We start from the raw sequence: 13,334 nt of genomic DNA, 5'->3' as shown, positions 1-13,334 counted from the left end.
TACTTTGTTAACAATTACACCAATTACCCTTGAATGTAATTTCACCCCTGTTTTAATTATTCTAGTGGCTATTAATCCATTCCCGTGTCCGGTTAAATGAACGATTATTCGTACATATAAATACCCCGCCCATCGTGTCCGATCGAGTGTATATGGTAATTTATAGGGACGCCCAATTGTAAATCTTTATATTAACATTAACAAACTTTCATTTAGTTAAACAAATATAAAGCCCATTAATAGCCCATAGTCTAGTTTCCACAAGTGTCGTTCTTTTGTCCAAACCCCAATTATGGTACAAAGCTCAATTACCCAATTTTAGTAATTAGCCCAACATCATGATTACTTCGTTTTAAACAAGCATAATAATAACTTAGCTACGAGACATTAATGTAAAAAGGTTGAACATAACTTACAATGATTAAAAATAGCGTAGCGTTACACGGACAGAATTTCGACTTACACCCTTACAACATTCGCTAACATACCCTTATTATTAGAATTATAATTAAAATTAAAATATAAATTATAAATATAAATATATATTACGTATATATTGAGAGAGATTGAGAAAAAAGGATGTAAAATTCGATCAGAATTCGGTTGGCTTTATAGCCAGAAGTGAATTTTGGGGCTCCGCGACTCGCGGCAAAATACCCTTAAAACTCCGCGAGTCGCGGAGAGGTATTTACAGTTTACACCCTTGGAGTTTCCTGCTGCCGACGGTTTTAAATATATATATATAATATATATATAATTAATATAATTAATTATATATTATATTATATTTATATATATAGTTAACTTGTAATTTTTAGTCCGTTGCGTCGAGCGTTAAGAATTGACTCTGGTCCCGGTTCCGGATTTTCGAACGTCCTCGCGTACAATTTAATATCTTGTACTTTGCGTTTTGAATCTTGTACTCTTGTGATTTTGAGACGTTTCTTATCAATAATTGGAACCTTTTTGATTGTCTTTTGTTCTTTTGAGCTTTTTGGTCGTTTGCGTCTTCAATTCGTCGAATCTGTCTTTTGTCTTCACCTTTTATTATTTAAACGAATATCACTTGTAAATAGAACAATTGCAACTAAAAGCTTGTCTTTCTTGAGGAATAATGCTATGAAATATATGTTCGTTTTTAGCATTATCAAATATTCCCACACTTGAGCGTTGCTTGTCCTCAAGCAATATTGTCTTGAAATACTAGAATCACTTCTTTATTCTTCACACTTTGTACATCAGTGATTTCTATATGGCGGTATAAACAATGGTAGTAACGATATGGTTTACAGTCCCACATGACTATAAAAATTTAGATCCATTAAGGAAATTGGATCTTTATGAAAACATTTGATCTTTTGAAAATTAAATCTAGTTTTTACCCTAGATAAGTTTTCCGGAATAACCCTTTACCGGTGTTTGCAAAATATTTTTGTGGGTTTGGTGGGTTTCAGATTTGAAAATTTTAGCTCAAAACTTGCGGTTTTGTGTCACCCACTTGCTAACCTTGTATTTGGAAAGCAACACGTCCAGTTTACTTGTTCCGTATATTACCTTTCGGCAAACTACCGTCCGGTTGTAAAGGAAAGCGTTGAACAAGCAACTGTTTAAGGCAATGTCCCATGACATGCTTTTGATTATGGTCTATAACGTGTCGGACGCAATTACTATCCTTGGTAGGAGCAATAGTAAAGCTCACCCTTATAATTTGTCGGTCTGGCACAAGGTCCTGTCTTTGACCATGTTATGCAACCACCGTTCTTACGGTTGACACCCGATTTAGTTCAGGTGACCTAATGAATTCCAGGTGAATTCCTAGGATTTTACGTTCAATGGTAATGAACGCATTGAAAATAGGGTTTTCAGAAAACAAATCGGTTTGTAATTTTTTTTTCAAAATATTTTCTCGTTCAAGCTCGAGTTTAGATATCATCGAATTCCATGAGTTTGAATTCTCAATCTTTAAGGTCAATCTCTAGGATTGAGTAATATCAGTCTTGAAAGCTGATTTTTAATCTTTAAGGAGATTATCCTTTCTGGGGATCTGATTCATTAGTCTTATCCAGCTAATTTGCACGGTGCCTCCCCATTGTACGAGATAAATCCTTCTCATGGTTAGGATAAATCTGACCACTTGGCGACCCTGTTTAATGCTGAGGTCCGTGGATTTCCTGCTGATTTTAGTGATGACTTTTCTAGATTTTTCGTCAACCTACAGCTGGTCTGAACGACAACTTCATGACCTAAATCAAGAAGCGCGTGTCTTTTTCGGAAGACTTTACTTCCTTTTAATGATGGAATTGATTCATCGTGTAGATCCATCTCTTCTTTTCTTTCATTGGGTAAAACAGTTTAGTTTAGTCCAAAGCAAAAGTATTTTCAGTTATTTGTTACAAATATATGTGACATATGTTTAAAATAACTTGGTAAATTTTCCCACACTTGGCTTTTTATTTTTCTTTTTATCGTCCTCTATTCCATTTTAAATGAATTTTAACATTTTAGTTTGTTTCTCAATTTATGTCCTTTCCGAGGTAACAATAATTTCGGTGTTAAAACCTAGTTTTATCGTTCATAAATATGTATAAACATGATTTTGAATTCATTTATTTGAAAATTTTGAAAAATTTTACTAGAATTGGGTAGTCAGTATATAAGACTAGGGCTGTTCTTTTTTTATCAGAGAGCACTAGATTCTAATACAACTACTGCTTTACTAGTATTTTAATGGTAACCAAGTGTTTAATATAAAAATTTTTAAAATCCGAAAGAATTTAACCCCTTCCCACACTTAAGATCTTGCAATGCCCTCATTTGCAAGAAATCAGTAACAATTTAAATTATTGAGGGTGATTTGTGTGAAAATGATTAAATTTTTACCAAAGTTTCCAAATATATTGGCGTTTGTTTGCTGAATGATAAATGGTGCACGTCATTTGTTCATTCCGTCTTGTTGTTATTTCACATATATTTTGCATCATTGTCGTCAAAATTAGTTGCTTTTGCTGAACTTAATGCCAGTCTTTGAAAATGCGTTGTTTTACCCTGTTGTGTACATAAGATAAACTGCAAACATATATTAAAATTTAAATATTAATTTGAAATGCATAAAATTAAAATTTCATATTTTAAAAATTAAAAATTCACACCAAACTTAATTTAAAAATTCATATTATAAATTCATACCAAACTTATATTAATTTTTTAAATATTTACAATTTTAAAAATATTGTTTTTACAAAGTTTACAATATTAATTTAAGATTTAAATATTAATTTTAAAAACATGATAAAAATAAAATTAAAAATCTTTTTGTCTTTTTATCCCACTTTAATCAATCAAATATTATCAAAAATATGCGCCCCTCTTTTCGGTAAAGTAATTTCGGTTCCAAGACCTAATTTAACTCATGACGAATTTTTGAAATATTTTGGGTTGATTGTTTAAAGATATTTATACCTTAAGAATAAACGTTAAATTTCGCAGTGATGTAATAAATTTTTGAATGATATCAATAATTTCGGTCGCCAAACCTAATTTTATTTAATACCAATTTAATACTTTTTAGCGAACAAATTAGCGTTTATTATCAAAAGGTTAAAAATAAAAATAAAAATAAAAACTGTACAGACATACCTGTGAAATAGATTTCTTAGTTATATGATCTATTATATTCATAAGATAGTCGGTTTAATTGGTCTTCCATGGCTGCATAGGCGTAACCTCGAGCATTCATTGTCTTTTCTTCTAAACACATGAACGGTCCTTCTCTGCATAAAGTAACAAATTCGGTATTTGAATAGGTTTGATTATTTGAACATTTACCTCCATGTGACCATTTTCCGCATTTGTGACATTTTTCTAGGTGTCGTGCTCTTCTTTTCGCTGCGGATTTTGATTTTCCTTTACCAAATTGTAACTTATTATCTTCGCATCTGGATCCTTTTCTAACTCCGTCCATTCTTTCTCTGATTACTGATACTATTTCACTCGGGAGTATGTCATTATTACGTTTAGTGATCAAAGCGTGTAGCATTAGACCATGGTTTAGTTCACAGGCAGTCTTCATTTTGTAAAAACCTAAAAAAAATAAAAATTCAGAATGGGGGGAGAAGACTAGTTCTTTAGGGTCTGCTAGGGAAAGACCATACGTGTTCCATTTTCGAGAATTACACGAAAACAGACAATCTAACTCTAACAGAAATATATATTATCCTTTAAAGACTTGATTCTCCCCATACTTAGTTAGCTGTGGTATTGAAATTGTGATTAACTTCGTTGTCGACTTCCATCGGACCCTGTATGTAATGTTTAACTCTGTGACCATTAACTTTAAATTCAATCCCATTTGAATTTATTAATTCTATCGTTCCGTATGGGAAAACTCTTTTGACTATGAATGGTCCAGACCATCTTGATTTCAATTTTCCAGGAAATAGCTTGAATCGTGAATTGAAAAGAAGAACTCTGTCTCCTTCTTTAAATTCTTTTGAACTTCTGATTCTTTTATCATGCCATTTCTTCGTTCTTTCTTTATAGATTAACGAATTCTCGTATGCTTCATGTCTTAATTCTTCTAATTCGTTTAGTTGACTTAATCGTAGACGTCCGGCTTCATGTAAATCAAGATTACATGTCTTCAAAGCCCAAAATGCTTTGTGTTCAATTTCTACTGGAAGATGACATGCTTTTCCATAAACAAGTCTAAAAGGTGTGGTTCCAATTGGAGTTTTGTAGGCTGTTCTAAAAGCCCAGAGTGCATCCTCCAATTTAATGGACCATTCCTTCGGATTTGATCCTACGGTTTTCTCTAGAATACGTTTTAAAGCTCGGTTGGTATTTTCAACTTGTCCACTTGTTTGTGGATGATATGCGGTGGAGATTTTATGAGTTACTCCATATCTTTTAAGAACTTTCTCAAGTTGATTATTACAGAAATGAGTACCCCGATCACTTATTAAAGCTTTCGGTGTTCCAAACCTTGCAAAAAGACGTTTTAAAAAGTTGACTACAACTCGTGCATCGTTAGTTGGGAGAGCTTGTGCTTCCGCCCATTTAGATACATAATCAATGGCTACGAGTATATATAGATTATTATGAGATTTTGGAAATGGACCCATAAAGTCAATACCCCAAATGTCAAATACTTCACATACTTGGATGACATTTTGTGGCATTTCATCACGTTGACTTATTCTTCCGGCCCTTTGACATGCATCACAGGATTTGCAAAGAAGGTGTGCGTCTTTGTAAATTGTAGGCCAATAGAATCCAGCTTCATAAACTTTTCTTGCTGTTAGTTGAGGCCCATAATGCCCTCCTGTTGGTCCTGTGTGACAATGGTTTAATATTTTACTAGCTTCATCTCCAAATACACATCGGCGTATTATTCCATCGGGACAACTTTTAAACAGATGTGGATCTTCCCAGAAATAGTGTTTTATATCACTGAAGAATTTCTTTCGTCTTTGGTACGATAATCCTTTTTCAAGGAATCCACAAACTAAGTAGTTTGCATAGTCTGCAAACCATGGGATTTCTTTATAATCTATCTTCAATAGATATTCATCAGGAAAGTTGTCTTGTATGGCCGATTCATTCAAAACTTCTAATTCGGGATTTTCAAGACGAGAAAGATGATCAGCGGCGAGATTTTCTGCTCCTTTTTTATCTCGGATTTCAATATCAAACTCTTGTAAGAGTAAGATCCAACGGATTAATCTTGGTTTAGCATCTTGTTTTGAAAATAGGTATCTAAGAGCAGAATGGTCGGTATAGACCACCGTTTTTGCTAGAACGAGATATGATCGAAATTTGTCAAAAGCAAAGACAATAGCAAGGAGTTCTTTTTCAGTAGTTGTATAGTTCGTTTGTGCTCCTTGTAATGTCTTACTAGCATAATATATAGGTTGAAATCGTTTTTCAATCCTTTGTCCTAAAACGGCTCCCATTGCAAAATCACTTGCATCGCACATTAGTTCAAATGATAGATTCCAATTTGGTGTTATCATGATTGGTGCATTAGTGAGTTTTTCTTTAAGAATATTAAAAGATTTGATACATTCATCTGAAAAGATGAATGGCGCATCCTTTTCTAGGAGTTTATTCATAGGAGTGGCAATTTTAGAAAAATCTTTTATAAAACGTCGGTAAAAACCGGCATGCCCTAGAAAACTCCTAACTCCTCTAACATTGGTGGGATGTGGAAGTTTAGCAATTACATCTACTTTAGCTCTATCCACTTCAATTCCTTCTTTTGAAATTTTATGTCCAAGAACGATGCCTTCTTTAACCATGAAATGGCATTTCTCCCAATTAAGTACTAGATTTGATTTTTCGCATCTAATTAGCATTCGTTCCAGATTAACTAGACATGATTTAAATGTATCACCGAAGACTGAAAAGTCATCCATGAATACTTCCATGCATTCTTCTATCATGTCGTGAAAAATCGCCATCATACACCTTTGAAAGGTTGCAGGGGCGTTACAAAGTCCAAATGGCATGCGTTTGTAAGCAAAAGTACCATAAGGGCACGTGAATGTGGTTTTCTCTTGGTCCTCGGGTGCTATTGGAATTTGAAAATATCCGGAAAATCCATCTAGAAAACAATAGTAACTATTTCCGGCTAATCTTTCCAACATTTGATCTATGAAAGGTAAGGGAAAGTGATCTTTTCTGGTGGCGTCATTTAATTTTCTATAATCAATACATACACGCCATCCTGTTACAGTCCTAGTAGGAATAAGCTCATTTTTCTCATTTGTGATGACAGTCATGCCACCCTTCTTAGGTACGCATTGAACTGGGCTTACCCATGGACTATCAGAAATTGGATATATCAAACCTGCATCTAGCAGCTTAATAATCTCTTTCTTAACTACATCTTGCATATTAGGATTTAGTCTTCGTTGACGTTGCACATACGTTTTATGACCTTCTTCCATAAGGATTTTATGTGTGCAATACGAAGGACTTATTCCTTTAATATCATGAATCTTCCATGCAATGGCTGGTTTATGAGCTTTCAACACATAAATGAGTTGTGATTTCTCATTTTCAGTAAGAGAAGACGATATTATTACAGGTAATTCAGATTCACCATGTAAATAAGCGTATTCCAAATGGTTTGGAAGTGGCTTTAACTCTAATTTCGGAGGTTCTTCTATCGATGATTTATATCGGTATCTGTCTTCTTCTTTTAGCATTTGAATTTCTTCTGTTGTTGGTTCATATCCATTAGCTATAAGTGTAGCTAACATTTCAGCTTCATCAATTGGTTCATTACCTTCTCCTAAAGAACATTCTCCTGTTCCTTGTAATTCTGGAAATTCTTCTAATAATTCTGCATGTGCATCTATAGTTTGAATATAATAACATGTATCATCTGCAGATTGTGGTTGTTGCATTGCTCTATCAACTGAAAAGGTAACACTCTCATCCTCTATACTTAGGGTCAGTTTCTTACCGAACACGTCTATCATTGCTTTAGCCGTGTTTAAGAATGGTCTTCCTAATATGAGAGGAACTTGAGAATCTTCTTCCATGTCTAAAACAACAAAATCTACTGGGAATACTAAAGTACCAACTTTAACTAGCATGTTTTCCATTATCCCTCTAGGATATTTTATTGATCTATCGGCTAGTTGTATGCTTATTCTGGTTGGTTTCAATTCTCCAAGGTCTAGTTTAGCGTATAGTGAATACGGCATTAGATTTATACTAGCACCTAAGTCTGCTAATGCTTCTATTGAACTAAGACTACCCAGAAAACATGGAATTGTGAAACTTCCTGGATCAGATAGTTTTTCTGGTATCTTATTCAACAGCACTGCTGAACAATTAGCATTCATAGTAACAGCCGAGAGTTCTTCCATTTTCTTTCTATTCGTGATTAGATCTTTCAAGAATTTAGCATACCTTGGCATTCCTGAAATTACGTCAATGAAAGGAAGATTTACATTTATCTGTTTAAACATATCCAAGAATTTGGATTGCTCGGCTTCAAGTTTTTCTTTCTTCATTTTACTCGGGTAAGGAAGTGGTGGTTGGTATGGTTTAACATAAGGTTTATCCTTAACTGTGTTATCTTCATTAACTTTCTCAACTACCGGTTCTTTTTCCTTATCTTGATCAGGTTGTGGTTCTTGTGGAGTAGGAATAGTTTCATCAGAAGTTACAGGTATTTCAGGTGATTTAAGTGTCGTACCACTTCTTGTGGTAATAGCTTTAGCTGTTTCATTCCGGGGGTTAGCATTTGTATCACTAGGTAGACTTCCCGGTTTTCTTTCACCTATTAACCTTGCTAGGTTACTTACTTCTTGTTCCAGATTTTGAATAGAAGCTTGTTGATTTCTAAATGCTTGAGCATTTTGTTCATTGGTTTGTTTTTGAGATGTGAAAAACTGCGTTTGAGTTTCAACTAGCTTCGTCATCATATCTTCTAAATTCGGCTTTTTATCATCGGTTTGTTGTGGTGGTTTGTTTTGAAAATTCGGTCTTTGCTGATTGTAAGTATTATTGGATAATTGTGGATTGCTAGGACCTTGTTGGTTGTTGTATGGAATATTTCGGTTATAATTCTGGTTTTGATTGTAAATCGGTCTTGGCGGTTGATAATTATTCTGATAATTATTTCCAGGCATTTGGTTTATGTATGAAATATTCTCTCTTTGTTCCATTGTTAATTCAATACTGAGACAATCTTTTGTCAAATGTGGTCCTCCACACTGCTCACAACTAATTCGTATTGAGTGAATATCCTTAGTCATCTTTTCCATTCGTCTCTCCACAGCATCTATCTTTGCGGAAATGGAATCTAAGTCATGGCTAGAATCGGCTCTAGCTGCTTTAGATGATCTAATGATATCTTTTTCTTGGTGCCACTCATGTGAGTGGGAAGCAGTATTATCAATAATTTTGTAAGCATCAGTTTCGGTTTTCTTCATAATAGAGCCACCAGCTGCTATATCTATGTCTTTTCTTGTAGTGATGTCGCATCCTTGGTAGAATATTTGTACTATTTGACAAGTGTCTAAACCATGTTGCGGACATCCTCTTAATAACTTCCCATATCTTGTCCACGCCTCATATAGAGTTTCATTTGGCTTTTGTGTGAACGTAACAATTTCTGCTTGAAGTCTTACGGCTTTAGATGCAGGAAAGAATTGTTTAAGAAATTTGTCAATTAAAACATCCCATGTATCGATCGCCCCTTCAGGTAACGATTCCAACCAATCTTTGGCTTCTCCCTTTAAAGTCCAGGGAAATAACATGAGATATATCTGTTCATCCTCCACTTCTCGTATTTTAAATAGTGTGCAGATCCTATTAAAGGTACGTAGATGTTCATTTGGATCTTCCTTCGGCGCACCACTAAATTGGCATTGATTAGTCACCATGTGTAAAATTTGTCCTTTGATTTCATAATCTGGCGCATTAATGTCTGGATGAGTAATTGCGTGACCTTGGCCAGTGCGTTTAGCTCTCATTCGGTCTTCCATACTTAAAGGTTCCAGATTCTCCATAATTGAATTTGTTGAATCGGTATCACTAGATGGTTCTGATTTAATAGTTCGTTCCTCAACAATCTCTGTTTGAATGATTGGTGGTTCCGGAGGAAAGTTTAATGGTTCAGGATCTACGAACCGTTCCTGAATATTTTCTGGATTCTCAATTGTGAGGTCGGGTTCAAAAAATGGATTATCGGAAATTTGAACTGAAGTACTTGGTCGACTGGATGACGATTCTAAAGAAAAATCAACGGCGGTTATATTTGTTAAACGATGTCTTGATCGAGTTACAGGTGGTGAACGTACAAAAGGTGATGAACGTCTTGCTCGGTGCATTCACAGAATATCCTATTAGTTTTTTTTAAAAAGGAAAGAAAAATTATAATAAGTTATCCAATCAATAGACTTTTCTGATTTTGCCCACGTTTCGAATAGCCAAAAGATGCAGCAGAGGGGCAGGATTCGTTTGGTCTCAATATAATTGAGGACTGTTTGGCTCCAATAACCCGGTCCACGTACAAATCCAACTATTACTACGAACCAGAAAATTTTGATGTCTATCAATTTAACCACTCAAAATAAATTTTCGTAATTTTTAGAAATTTAGATAAGAAGTAGAATAAAATTCTAAGTCCTAAAAACTAGAATGGCGAGAAATAAGAGAGAAAAAGATTGCGCGTCGAAAAATGTCGAAAAAGAAAAAAAAAAATGGTTGAAAAATAAAAGGTGACGGAAAAATAAAAGAAACTTATCAAAACTTAAAAATACTTAACTAATTTAACCTTATTACTACAACTAACTTAAAATTATAATCGCAAATTGAAATTACTAATTGGAATGATAATTGATACATAGTAAAAGGTGTAAAAATATTAAAGCTTACAAGAAAAACTAAATCCCAAATGGAAATAACTTAAAAAGAAACTAAAACTTAAAAAGGCGTCGCAAAATTCTAAAGCACCTAAATCTTAGTCTAAAGAAAAGGCACTTAAGGAATTCTACGGCAAAGCCTAAAAATATAGGAGTAAAAATAACTATAGCAAAAACTAAGTTTAAAATTAATTATGAGCTAAAAATATAAATATTACGCTACAATGATTAAAAAAAGTATAAAATATAAAAATATACAAAAAGTTGTAAAAAGTACAATTTTTATAAAAATATTATTTTTATATTATTTATTTAATTAAAACTACTAATTTTACAATTTTAATTAAACTTATTTAAACTAAATACATAAATTAAATAAAAATAAAACTTAAAACTAATACTAATAATAATAATAATAATATTTAGGTTTTAATAATAATAATTAATAATACCCCGTAATCAATGCTTGATTAGGGTTTTGTCCGTGTGTCAGAAGCCCTCCGCGAGTTGCGGTGATAAATGAGGAAAACCCCGCGAGTCGCGGGGTTCAGTAATTCAGTTGACAGGTACTAATTTTTACGCGTTTTCTTTATTTATTTTTTTTTTATTATTTTCTGTTTTCTGTTTTTAATTTAAATAAACGATTTTTAATAAAATTTATATTTTTATAAATTAAAATAAAGATAAAGAAACTTATAAAACTTAAATATTTAACAAAATCCTAAAAATACTTATATTTTTGTTTTTCTTTTTATATTTTTGAATGATTAAAACGTAATTTTTACAAAAACGACTTTTAATAAAAGTAAATAAAAATCTTTTTTTTTTTTTATTAGCGTTGCGCTTCCGGCTTTTAAGAGTAATTCCCCGGCAGCGGCGCCAAAAATTCTTGATGTCGAACGAGGTGTATATAAAATAGTTTATAATTTTAGCAGGAAATACTATTAAATACGATACAATTTTACACAAGATATTTATTTATTTATAGAATGGATATACTTAAACCTTGCTACAACACTTATAGGCAGTGTACCTAATCGTACAGTAGTGTAGTTTTTAGTAAGTCCGGTTCGTTCCACAGGGAAATCTTTAAACAAAGCTCAACGCTATATTAGTTTACTTTTATAAAAATACAAATATATATATATAAGTAATATTATTATTATAAAGGGGGTTTTTACCGTTTAATGACCGGTTTGTCGATTTTAAAACCTTAGTCGCAGTTAAAACCTAATGTAAAATATAAAATAAATACAAGACTTAAATTAAAGCGTAAAGTAAATAACGATAATGAAATTGTGAATAAAAATGCGATAAAATTAAATTGCGATAATTAAAAGTACGATAATTAAAAGTGCGATTAAATAAAATAACAATAAATAAAATATAAAATAAAAGAATTATGCTTATTTAAACTTCCGTAATCATGATGTTTGACGTGTTGATTTTAGTTTTATGCCCATGGGTTAATTGTCCTTTGTCCTGGATTATTCAATATGTCCGTCTGGTTTTTGTCCATAACAGTCCATCAGTCATAAATATAAATTGCAAGTGTCCTTGTCAAATTATTATTATACCCGAAGATAAATATTCCAACTAATTGGGGATTCGAATTGTAACAAGGTTTTAATACTTTGTTTAATGAATACACCAGGTTATCGACTGCGTGTAAACCAAGGTTTTACTACTTTGTTAACAATTACACCAATTACCCTTGAATGTAATTTCACCCCTGTTTTAATTATTCTAGTGGCTATTAATCCATTCCCGTGTCCGGTTAAATGAACGATTATTCGTACATATAAATACCCCGCCCATCGTGTCCGATCGAGTGTATATGGTAATTTATAGGGACGCCCAATTGTAAATCTTTATATTAACATTAACAAACTTTCATTTAGTTAAACAAATATAAAGCCCATTAATAGCCCATAGTCTAGTTTCCACAAGTGTCGTTCTTTTGTCCAAACCCCAATTATGGTACAAAGCTCAATTACCCAATTTTAGTAATTAGCCCAACATCATGATTACTTCGTTTTAAACAAGCATAATAATAACTTAGCTACGAGACATTAATGTAAAAAGGTTGAACATAACTTACAATGATTAAAAATAGCGTAGCGTTACACGGACAGAATTTCGACTTACACCCTTACAACATTCGCTAACATACCCTTATTATTAGAATTATAATTAAAATTAAAATATAAATTATAAATATAAATATATATTACGTATATATTGAGAGAGATTGAGAAAAAAGGATGTAAAATTCGATCAGAATTCGGTTGGCTTTATAGCCAGAAGTGAATTTTGGGGCTCCGCGACTCGCGGCAAAATACCCTTAAAACTCCGCGAGTCGCGGAGAGGTATTTACAGTTTACACCCTTGGAGTTTCCTGCTGCCGACGGTTTTAAATATATATATATAATATATATATATAATTAATATAATTAATTATATATTATATTATATTTATATATATAGTTAACTTGTAATTTTTAGTCCGTTGCGTCGAGCGTTAAGAATTGACTCTGGTCCCGGTTCCGGATTTTCGAACGTCCTCGCGTACAATTTAATATCTTGTACTTTGCGTTTTGAATCTTGTACTCTTGTGATTTTGAGACGTTTCTTATCAATAATTGGAACCTTTTTGATTGTCTTTTGTTCTTTTGAGCTTTTTGGTCGTTTGCGTCTTCAATTCGTCGAATCTGTCTTTTGTCTTCACCTTTTATTATTTAAACGAATATCACTTGTAAATAGAACAATTGCAACTAAAAGCTTGTCTTTCTTGAGGAATAATGCTATGAAATATATGTTCGTTTTTAGCATTATCAACATCACTAAGGATGCTTAGAATTTTTTTCTTTTTTTTTATGATTTTTTGTTAAAGAAGAGTTAAGGCTATTTATGATGTCATCCTAATAGTCTTTTATAAGATAGTAATGATAT

Source organism: Rutidosis leptorrhynchoides, chromosome 7 (genome assembly GCF_046630445.1).
Source record: "Rutidosis leptorrhynchoides isolate AG116_Rl617_1_P2 chromosome 7, CSIRO_AGI_Rlap_v1, whole genome shotgun sequence".
In the NCBI taxonomy this organism is placed as follows: Eukaryota; Viridiplantae; Streptophyta; class Magnoliopsida; order Asterales; family Asteraceae; genus Rutidosis; species Rutidosis leptorrhynchoides.
The sequence above is the reverse complement of the archived record's forward strand: the minus strand, read 5'-3'. Positions refer to the sequence as shown.